An 11077-nucleotide genomic window follows, 5' to 3' on the forward strand; every position below is an offset into this window, starting at 1 on the left:
GTCAATGCATACGTAAAAGACAGTCATTTACACTAATGTGTAACCATATGGTTGACCCTAATTTCTATATAATGGGTTATTCGTCACCAACGTACTCTTCGTAAACGAGAGCGAAGACAATCGTCACTTTACTCTACCCTAAGTAAACGAGTGAGGGGACACTTAAAAATTGTTTTTTCCATTGTACTTCAGAATGTAGATATCTTGCACATCTATTGGAGACACTATTATCATTTTCCACTAAAGTTTAACCATCTAGTTGTACTCTATTTGAAATTTTTTGGTCATTCGCCACGAATGTACTCTTCGTTATCTAGAGCGAAGACAGTCGCCAGTTTACTGTACGCCAAGTAAGCAAGAGAGAGTCGTCACTTTACTGACTTTAAGAAGTTGTTTAAGAAAGTTCTCGCGAAAAATTTTGTTGTGTAAATTTTAAAACAGAAATTTTTTTCAAGTAAATTAAAAAATAGTAAAAGTAATGAAATTTAAATAAATAGCAGAAATTTGGAAAAAATTAATCTTTCCTTCATATAGGTAGGTAGGTAGATAGGTTGATAGGAGGATGTATACTACATCAAATCCGAAGAAATACACCTAGGCCACTATCGGGCCTGTTGTGCGCTCCTTTCCTTGAAAAAATGGAATTGCTCATTTTGAGGAGATTTTTCGTCTTGCTCTCATCAGGGTCACCCCATAGGATCTTCGTGTTTCATTATTGCAAGAGGCCTTATGGGATTCTCTCACGCATATTTTTAGTTCAGCTTTTGTTGCGTTCAATGATTTTGCGTTTGTCAGGTTAACTGCCTCGAGCTCCCTACCCTTTAAAGCTATTACATTCGCCCTTTCGTTACTGACTACTCCCGAGTGGGCTGGTACCCATATGATGTGAACCTTACCTCTGGAAGAGTATTCAGTTACAGCTTTCTTACAATCCAATACGGTCTTAGATTTAGTTCTATCGCCTAATATCGCCCTAATTGCCTTCTGGCTATCGGTAAATATATTAAGCGCTGTGGGTGCCATATTTATTCTAATCCAATTTACGCATTCCGTTATTGCTCGTACTTCTGCCTGGAAGCTTGTGTTATGACTTGGTATACGGTGGTATATTTCTGTTTCTGAGTCTTCAATATAGAACCCCAGCCCCACTTTGTCCCCCAATTTAGAGCCATCCGTGTAACAACGGATTCCTACTGGTATTTGCTCTAGGGTTCCGCTTGACCAAGACTTTCTATCTGGGATCAGCGTTTCAAAGTTTTCGACATATTCTATGTCTGGTATACGATCAGGCACGTCCGATTATTGTGTATAACCTTCCAATGTGTCCATTATACATTGATGACGTGTCCTATAACCGCTTTTGGCCAGTTCGGCCAAAGTAAAGAGCAGTTCGGCTGTAAGCGCCGCCTCATATCTTAAATATGTTTCAATGGGTGGAATATCTAGCAACGTTTCCAGAGCCTTGGTTGAAGTGGCACCGCTTATACCCAAGCAGCATGTACGCTGAACTCCCTGTAGTAGTTTGATATTGCACTTTTTGTCCAAAGCAGTACACTAGGTTATTGAAGCATGAGCTAGAATTGGTCTAATTACACTTTTATAAAGCCAATTTGTCATAGTAGGACTAAGAACCCATTTCATGCCTATAGTTCTCCTACATATCGCCCAGCACCGATGTGCCTTGTTGATCCTATCCTCCATTTTAATTTCCGGTCGAGGATTACACCTAAGTACTTAACTTTGTCTGTCACTGGTATCTTCTTGCCCAGGTCAGTATACGTAGAAATGTTTGTCTTTCTTGTGAAAAGTTAGATTTCCGTTTTTGCCGGGTTAACATTGAGGCCTCTCGGTTGAGCCCAGCTCAATTCCGTATTCAGAGCCTCCTCAGATCTTCTACACAAGTAATTTGGATCCTTTCCCTTTAAAAGGAGGCTATTAATCCTGGTAGCCCAGAGTAAAGGTGACAAAATGCCACCCTGTGGTATACCGCGAAATACCTTTTCCTGATAGTTATATCGTACATCTCGCAGCTTATCCATCTGTTCCTTAGCATGTGGTTGATCCAGTTACGTAGCACCCAGTCAACATAAAACTGGTCTAGGGATTGGATAAGAATATCAGTGTGCATGTTATTGAAAGCTCACCAGATCTTCTACCTTACTCTGTTGGTCTATTGGAATTTTGCCTGTGTAAAAAAAAAAAAATTTTGTCTGTGTAAAACACGCTCACGATAAAACGAAGCAATAGAGTTTAACCAAATTACCCAAAATATTCTTCATTTTCCTAAGTTGTTTGGTATAGAAATTGGGCAAAATCGGTTCACAGCGGGAAAAGTTATGAATCAAAATGTAAAACAACATCGAAAAAAATAAGCATTTTTTACACATTCTGATGTAATTTTCTCGAAAAATATGCAAGATAATTCCATGAGAATCACCATACATTCGTTTCTACACAAGAGCTTGACAATTTCATATACCTCCCATACAAAAGTACATATTCCCGGAAAATGGGTTTTTTGTTAATAACTTCCGTCACAATATCGATATCTTCACAAAATTTTACAAATTAAAATCTTATGTCAATAGATATCCATAATTGGACATAGCTCCCATACAAGGTCCCCTCCCGAAAATCACTTAAACGCGCATAACTCATTACTAAATTAAGATATCCATATAAAATTTGGTACAAGTATTACCCATCGGTCCATAATTGGTCATAGCTTCCATACAAGGTCCCCTCCCGAAAATCACTTAAACGCGCATAACTCATTACTAAATTAAGATATCCATATACAATTTGGTACAAATATTACTCATATGCACAGAAATATTACTGTGACCCATACAAGGTCCCCTCCCGAAAATCACTTAAACGCGCATAACTCATTACTTAAATAAGATATCCATATGAAATTTGGTACAAGTATTGCCCATATGCATAGAAATATTACTGTGAAAGTTTTTTCCGATCGAAAATCACTTAAACGCACATAACTCATTACAAAATGAAAATATCCATATAAAATTTGGTACAAGTATTGCTCATATGCACAAAAATATTACTGTGATAGTTTTTTTTTTTTGGATCGGTCCATAATTGGTCATAGCTCCCATACAAGGTCCCCTCCTGAAAATCACTTAAACGCGCATAACTCATTACTAAATTAAGATATCCATATAAAATTTGTTACAAGTATTTCTTATATGCACAGAAATATTACTGAGCAATTTTTTTCCGATCGGTCCATAACTGGTCATAGCTCCCATGCAAGGTACCCTCCCGAAAATCACTTAAACGCATATAACTCATTACTAATTTAAGATATCCATATAAATTTGGCAGAAGTATTGCTCATGTACAGATAAATATTACTGTGAAATTGTTTTCCTATCGGTCCATAATTTATCATAGCTGCTATACAAGGTCCCTTTCAGAAAAACACTTAAAGGCACATACCTCATTTTACGATCGGTACATGTTTGGTCATAACTCTCATACTAGGTCCCCTTCAGAAAAGAAAATGGCGTTTGTAATGTTCAATAAATCTTGGTATTGTAATAAATTTAAGTTGTTTAAATCTTGGGAGTTTTCTATTTAAGAAACTGAGAAAACTTTTTTCTACAAATATTTGATCAATTAGAAAAGTATTAACATAAAAGTAGCTGGTGGAGGGTATTTAAAATTCGGCCCAACCGAATATAGCACTCTAACTTGTTTTTTTTTTAATTTGGAAAACTTCCCAGCAAAAAATCTGAAATTTTTGGTAATAGCCAGTAGTTATTTCATACATTACTTGGTAATGAGTGTTCATTATCATCCACATTATTTTATTTAGCTGAATAGGTTATTACTGGTAAAGAACAAAACAATTTGGATTTGTTATGGCTCAATTGTCTAGGTCGTTTATTTAACAAACAGGGGGTTCGTGGTTCGAGCCCTGCTGGATACTGTTTATTTTTTTTCAAAATGACATTCATTTATATATTTTTGTAAAATGCTGTTCTCAAAATTACAAAAAGCAACATGTTAATGGAGCATCGAGTAAGCGGCTGGAGTGAGAAACACAGAAAACAACTGAATGCCTGGGTTCAAATCCCGGCTGAGAATTTTATATTTTTATTTTTTGTTTTCTACATACAAAGTCGGCCCAAAATAACTAGCTATCACATAACATATTTGTAGGTTTATTTGTAACTAGTTATTTCGCAAAGTTTTTGTAATCAAATTAGTAACCATTTATTAATTTGTTTAAGGTAGGTACATATTATTTGAACCTCGTCGAACAAAAATAATTAGTTATTCACCCCAAAAGTAATTAGTTTCCACGAGATTCCAATATTACTTTCTAGATTACTAGGTAATGAAAATTTTTGCTGGGTTATTATACTTTACTAAATATTTTCAACTTTTAGGGCCTAATTTCGTAAATCCCTACGCCTCACTTCACCCATAAATGTTTAAGTTTGTATTTTGTAAAACACTTCATTATGACAGGTGATTATTTGCGTTAGAACAAGTTTCGTTATTTGAAAAAAATGTATAGAAAATCATATTTTATAAAACACATCACCTGAAAAATACTCACCTGAAACTTCAAATCAAACACCTAAATTATTCAGGCGTTTGCTTTGATAATTTATTGAAAAAATAAATAAAATCAATGTTTTAAATGCAAATGTACAATTTTCTTTAAGGAAAATTTGTTTTATTGGAACTACTCAATATCGTACAGGAGATGACGCAATTTGGTATGTATTTTTATTGATACTACAACGGTGCGCCACTGAATCAATAAAATTGGATTCCCACCTTCTCCATTACGCGATCGCGTAGCTCTTTATGTCAAAAAAGCTGATAATTGGTTTGTACATTCGATAAATAATTTTAATCCAAGTCACAATTCAGGCGTTATAGTGACAATCCAACGCAATAACGAAGGGATTTATAAAATCTACTATTTTTTCTAAAGCGTTCACCTTTAAATGTGAAGTGTAGGTGATGCGTTTAACGCAGGGGATTTACGAAATAACCCCCTTAATTATTATTTTAAAAAATCCTTGTAAAGGTTAACAAAAGGCTTAAATTTTAATAAAATAATTTGAAACTTTAATAGTTTCTTTAATATTTGTTTTTTAATTTTAATATATGTTTTAAAATTTTAATAGATTGTTAAAATATTTTAATTTTATTGTAAAATGTAAACAAATACAAAATAAGATAAGTAAATCAATGATATTTTCGCTTTAATTAATATAACAACAAAACAAAATAGAAACCATGGTTCTGCAGAGAAGGAGAGATGACATGGCGGTGGTGAAAATTTTTAAAATTGTATTTGTTGTAATTTACACTCTCTTTTTTAAAGTTTCTTCTTTTTCAGTTTTTGGATCTTTATTTTTTAAATTACTTTTATTTGCACACTCTTTTAATTTCTTTATCTTTTTATTTACAATGGTTTAATTTTATTTTTTGTTATTGTATGATAAAATATAATTTTTCTTTCCTTGTTTCAATAAAAATAATTGACATTTTATTTTTACCCACCATCAAAAAAGATGGGGGTATATTGATTTTGTCATTCCGTTTGTAACACATCGAAATATTTGTCATAGACCCACAAAAGTATATATGTATGTATATTCTGGGTCCTTATTCAATTCTAAGACGATCCGTGTCTGTTGAAAGCACGATGGGGTCCGAACGGAATGAGCTAGAGGGTTGAAATTTTCTACAAATATTTTTTATAGGTATGGTTTGTTTGGTATTGAAAATGGACAATATCGGTCCACGTTTTCGGATAGCCTCATACAAGTGGACCCCCGAAAAACAGCTTTAATGGGCATATCTGTTTTAAAATTACGAGTATAGCGTTGAAATTCAACATAAATAAGTTTCATATATCCATACCAAATTTTATGTAGATCGGTCCATAAATGACCCTACCCCCCATATAAGTTCGCCTTCAGAAGATGACTATAACGTTCATTACTGGCTTAAAAATACGAATAAAGCGATGAAATTTGGCATAAGTAATTTTCTTACAATCCAAAAACTCTCTACCAAATTTTGTGTAGATCGGTCTATAATTGACCCTACCCGCATATAGGATCCCCTTCAGAAAATTACTTTAACGATCATTGCTGGCTGAAAAATACGTTAAATTTAATATAAGAAAATTTTATAGTTACGTAAATCTTCCTACCGTATTTCATGCGGAAAGTGTCGTTAGCTCACCCTACCCGCCCATATAAGTCCTTCAGAAAATTACTTTAACGCTACTAGCATAAAAATGCTAGTAAAGCGATGATATTCGATGTAAACATGTTTTATATGAACCAAAATCTAAACAAGATTTTTTTAAAACGGTCAATAATTCACCCTACCCCTCATATAAGGACCTCTTCAGTTAATTTGATGATTAGGATTTAGAAAATTTCGAGTACAGCGATGAAAATCGACATAAAAAATTTATACTTAGAAACATAATTCTTCATTCCGAATTTATTACTGACCATAGCCTCTATATAAGGCTCCATTCAAGAGAGGGTTTTGTTATTAAAATACGACATAAAAAAGTTCTGTACAAAATTGTATGTGTTCGGTTCATTATTGATCCTACCCGCATATAAGGCCTCCTTCAAAAAATTACTATTACACTCATGACTGAATTAAAAAAACGAGTAGATTAATGAAGTTCGAAACAAATAAGTTTTATACGAACCGATACCTTTCTATCAAATTTTACGACAATGGGCCCATAATTGACCCTACTGCCCAAATATGTATGTATGTTCACGGTTTAAAAATTGAACAAAAATATTTTGATTATAAAAATAAATATTTTGTTAATTCAAAAGTGCTCAGTCTATAATTGACTTAAGTTATATTCTAAATATCACCCTTATGTTTATAGGTCAGCATCCCTTTTACGACATATGGTGATGGCTATATGAGATTCGGCATAGCCGTATGTAACGCAGCTGTTCGACAAAAAGTCAATGCATACGTAAAAGACAGTCATTTACACTAATGTGTAACCATATGGTTGACCCTAATTTCTATATAATGGGTTATTCGTCACCAACGTACTCTTCGTAAACGAGAGCGAAGACAATCGTCACTTTACTCTACCCTAAGTAAACGAGTGAGGGGACACTTAAAAATTGTTTTTTCCATTGTACTTCAGAATGTAGATATCTTGCACATCTATTGGAGACACTATTATCATTTTCCACTAAAGTTTAACCATCTAGTTGTACTCTATTTGAAATTTTTTGGTCATTCGCCACGAATGTACTCTTCGTTATCTAGAGCGAAGACAGTCGCCAGTTTACTGTACGCCAAGTAAGCAAGAGAGAGTCGTCACTTTACTGACTTTAAGAAGTTGTTTATGAAAGTTCTCGCGAAAAATTTTGTTGTGTAAATTTTAAAACAGAAATTTTTTTCAAGTAAATTAAAAAATAGTAAAAGTAATGAAATTTAAATAAATAGCAGAAATTTGGAAAAAATTAATCTTTCCTTCATATAGGTAGGTAGGTAGATAGGTTGATAGGAGGATGTATACTACATCAAATCCGAAGAAATACACCTAGGCCACTATCGGGCCTGTTGTGCGCTCCTTTCCTTGAAAAAATGGAATTGCTCATTTTGAGGAGATTTTTCGTCTTGCTCTCATCAGGGTCACCCCATAGGATCTTCGTGTTTCATTATTGCAAGAGGCCTTATGGGATTCTCTCACGCATATTTTTAGTTCAGCTTTTGTTGCGTTCAATGATTTTGCGTTTGTCAGGTTAACTGCCTCGAGCTCCCTACCCTTTAAAGCTATTACATTCGCCCTTTCGTTACTGACTACTCCCGAGTGGGCTGGTACCCATATGATGTGAACCTTACCTCTGGAAGAGTATTCAGTTACAGCTTTCTTACAATCCAATACGGTCTTAGATTTAGTTCTATCGCCTAATATCGCCCTAATTGCCTTCTGGCTATCGGTAAATATATTAAGCGCTGTGGGTGCCATATTTATTCTAATCCAATTTACGCATTCCGTTATTGCTCGTACTTCTGCCTGGAAGCTTGTGTTATGACTTGGTATACGGTGGTATATTTCTGTTTCTGAGTCTTCAATATAGAACCCCAGCCCCACTTTGTCCCCCAATTTAGAGCCATCCGTGTAACAACGGATTCCTACTGGTATTTGCTCTAGGGTTCCGCTTGACCAAGACTTTCTATCTGGGATCAGCGTTTCAAAGTTTTCGACATATTCTATGTCTGGTATACGATCAGGCACGTCCGATTATTGTGTATAACCTTCCAATGTGTCCATTATACATTGATGACGTGTCCTATAACCGCTTTTGGCCAGTTCGGCCAAAGTAAAGAGCAGTTCGGCTGTAAGCGCCGCCTCATATCTTAAATATGTTTCAATGGGTGGAATATCTAGCAACGTTTCCAGAGCCTTGGTTGAAGTGGCACCGCTTATACCCAAGCAGCATGTACGCTGAACTCCCTGTAGTAGTTTGATATTGCACTTTTTGTCCAAAGCAGTCCACTAGGTTATTGAAGCATAAGCTAGAATTGGTCTAATTACACTTTTATAAAGCCAATTTGTCATAGTAGGACTAAGAACCCATTTCATGCCTATAGTTCTCCTACATATCGCCCAGCACCGATGTGCCTTGTTGATCCTATCCTCCATTTTAATTTCCGGTCGAGGATTACACCTAAGTACTTAACTTTGTCTGTCACTGGTATCTTCTTGCCCAGGTCAGTATACGTAGAAATGTTTGTCTTTCTTGTGAAAAGTTAGATTTCCGTTTTTGCCGGGTTAACATTGAGGCCTCTCGGTTGAGCCCAGCTCAATTCCGTATTCAGAGCCTCCTCAGATCTTCTACACAAGTAATTTGGATCCTTTCCCTTTAAAAGGAGGCTATTAATCATGGTAGCCCAGAGTAAAGGTGACAAAATGCCACCCTGTGGTATACCGCGAAATACCTTTTCCTGATAGTTATATCGTACATCTCGCAGCTTATCCATCTGTTCCTTAGCATGTGGTTGATCCAGTTACGTAGCACCCAGTCAACATAAAACTGGTCTAGGGATTGGATAAGAATATCAGTGTGCATGTTATTGAAAGCTCACCAGATCTTCTACCTTACTCTGTTGGTCTATTGGAATTTTGCCTGTCGGATTACCGGCATTGTAAGCTGCATAGCAGAGATCGTCCCGGTGTCTTCTTCTGGCAATTTTGGTGTAAGATGGCGGCTCTTTTCCTTTTCCACTGCCTAGCCTCTCTTTCTCGCTTTTCGGGGCTTCTTTTGAGATGCCCGTATCTTCGAGGTTGATTTCGACGACGTGATCGTCTTCGGAATATCTATCTTGGCGTTGTCACCCTTAGGTTTATTCACAGTTGTCAACTCTTCGGGAGACCTGATCCTCTTTACCTCAAATCTTGTGAGAAAGTCCGATTTTTCTTTTGGGGTGTCGTTGGATTGACTAACTATGATTTCCTGAAGCATTTTTTTTTCAACTTCCTTCTCTGTGCTCCAGATAGTATTTTCTTAGTAATAGGTAGTTTAGCTATGCTATCACTCACCTGTTTCACCATTTGCTCTACATCATCCTTTTTGGGATTTGCTATAATGGTGTTGTTATTATCATCTGAGGATTCAGAGTCGGAGGGTGAGGGTACCTATATTTAAAGGCTGAGGTAGCTTAGAGCTCTCTCCGAGTACATCCTTCTCTTTTACCCCTATGTTTTTGCCAATCGCATGCTGTACACTTGACGCATTGTCCACCACGGAGGCCAAGGTACCCACCTCTATAGTAGTATTTTGCTCACGATTGCAGGATGACGACGACACGTGACTCGCGAGTGGATCAACACTTGCCGCCGGTACTGGGTTATTTAGGCCCTGCACCGTAACTTTCATCTTTTTATTTTTATTTTCTATGTTGTTTTTTTTCCCGTTTTTTGGTCCGCGGGGAATATAATATTTCCAGGAGGTGGACAATCTGCCGTCCCTCAGCTTGAGTCAAACTAAAACTGGGGGAGGACAGATGGTCCATCACCACCCCCTATCCGCCACCCCGGGGACGCGCTCGGTAAGAAAAACGGGAAAAATCCGTTTTTCCTACCGAAAAAGAAATTCTATTATTTTAGAGTCATTTATATGTAACAATAAATTTCGAAAAACTCGGATTTTACTGAAGATGCAAATGAGCAGCAATATTAAAAATATTTATTTCAATATTTATTTAAACTAGAAATAAAAGTAATTTAAAAAAAGTTTTTTTCTTATTTTTATAATTTTTAGAGTTAAACTGCAGCACCTATCCATTAGACTTACTACTTGGGGACACTTGACTTTCTCCTAGGACACGTCAGTAGCTAGTAAAGTAACTAGTAAAAGAGCTAGTAATGTGCCTGACTCCCAAGAACCCATTTGGAGATTATTATCCATTGACTACTTTTGACTACCTCTTGACAGTCTCGTTGTAGACTGTAGAGTGACGATTGACTTGACAACATGTGTATGGTGTTGGTTTCTAGAACTTTAGTTTTTTTTCCTTGTATTTAATCTAACTTCTCTTATACTGAATTATTCTCCTTTTTATATTGAGAGTGTTATTGATTCCCAATTTATTATTTTTCTATAGTTTCTGAAAATGTTTTTTTCCTTTAAAAAAATCTATATTAGTATAGAAAATCATATTTTATAAAACACATCACCTGAAAAATACTCACCTGAAACTTCAAATCAAACACCTAAATTATTCAGGCGTTTGCTTTGAAAATTTTTTGAAAAAAATAAATAAAATCAATGTTTTAAATGCAAATGTACAATTTTCTTTAAGGAAAATTTGTTTTATTGGAACTACTCAATATCGTACAGGAGAGGACGTAATTTGGTATGTATTTTTATTGATACTACAATGGAACGCGTTCCTATGGAATGAGAAAACATGCCGACGGTGCGCCACTGAATCAATAAAATTGGATACCCACCTTCTCCATTACGCGATCGAGTAGCTCCTTATGTCAAAAAAGCTTCAGACAGGAATATATTATGTC

This window comes from Lucilia sericata, unplaced genomic scaffold (assembly GCF_015586225.1).
Source record: "Lucilia sericata isolate MDLA Ls3-8-SP2 unplaced genomic scaffold, ASM1558622v1 Contig000321F_arrow, whole genome shotgun sequence".
Taxonomy (NCBI): Eukaryota; Metazoa; Arthropoda; class Insecta; order Diptera; family Calliphoridae; genus Lucilia; species Lucilia sericata.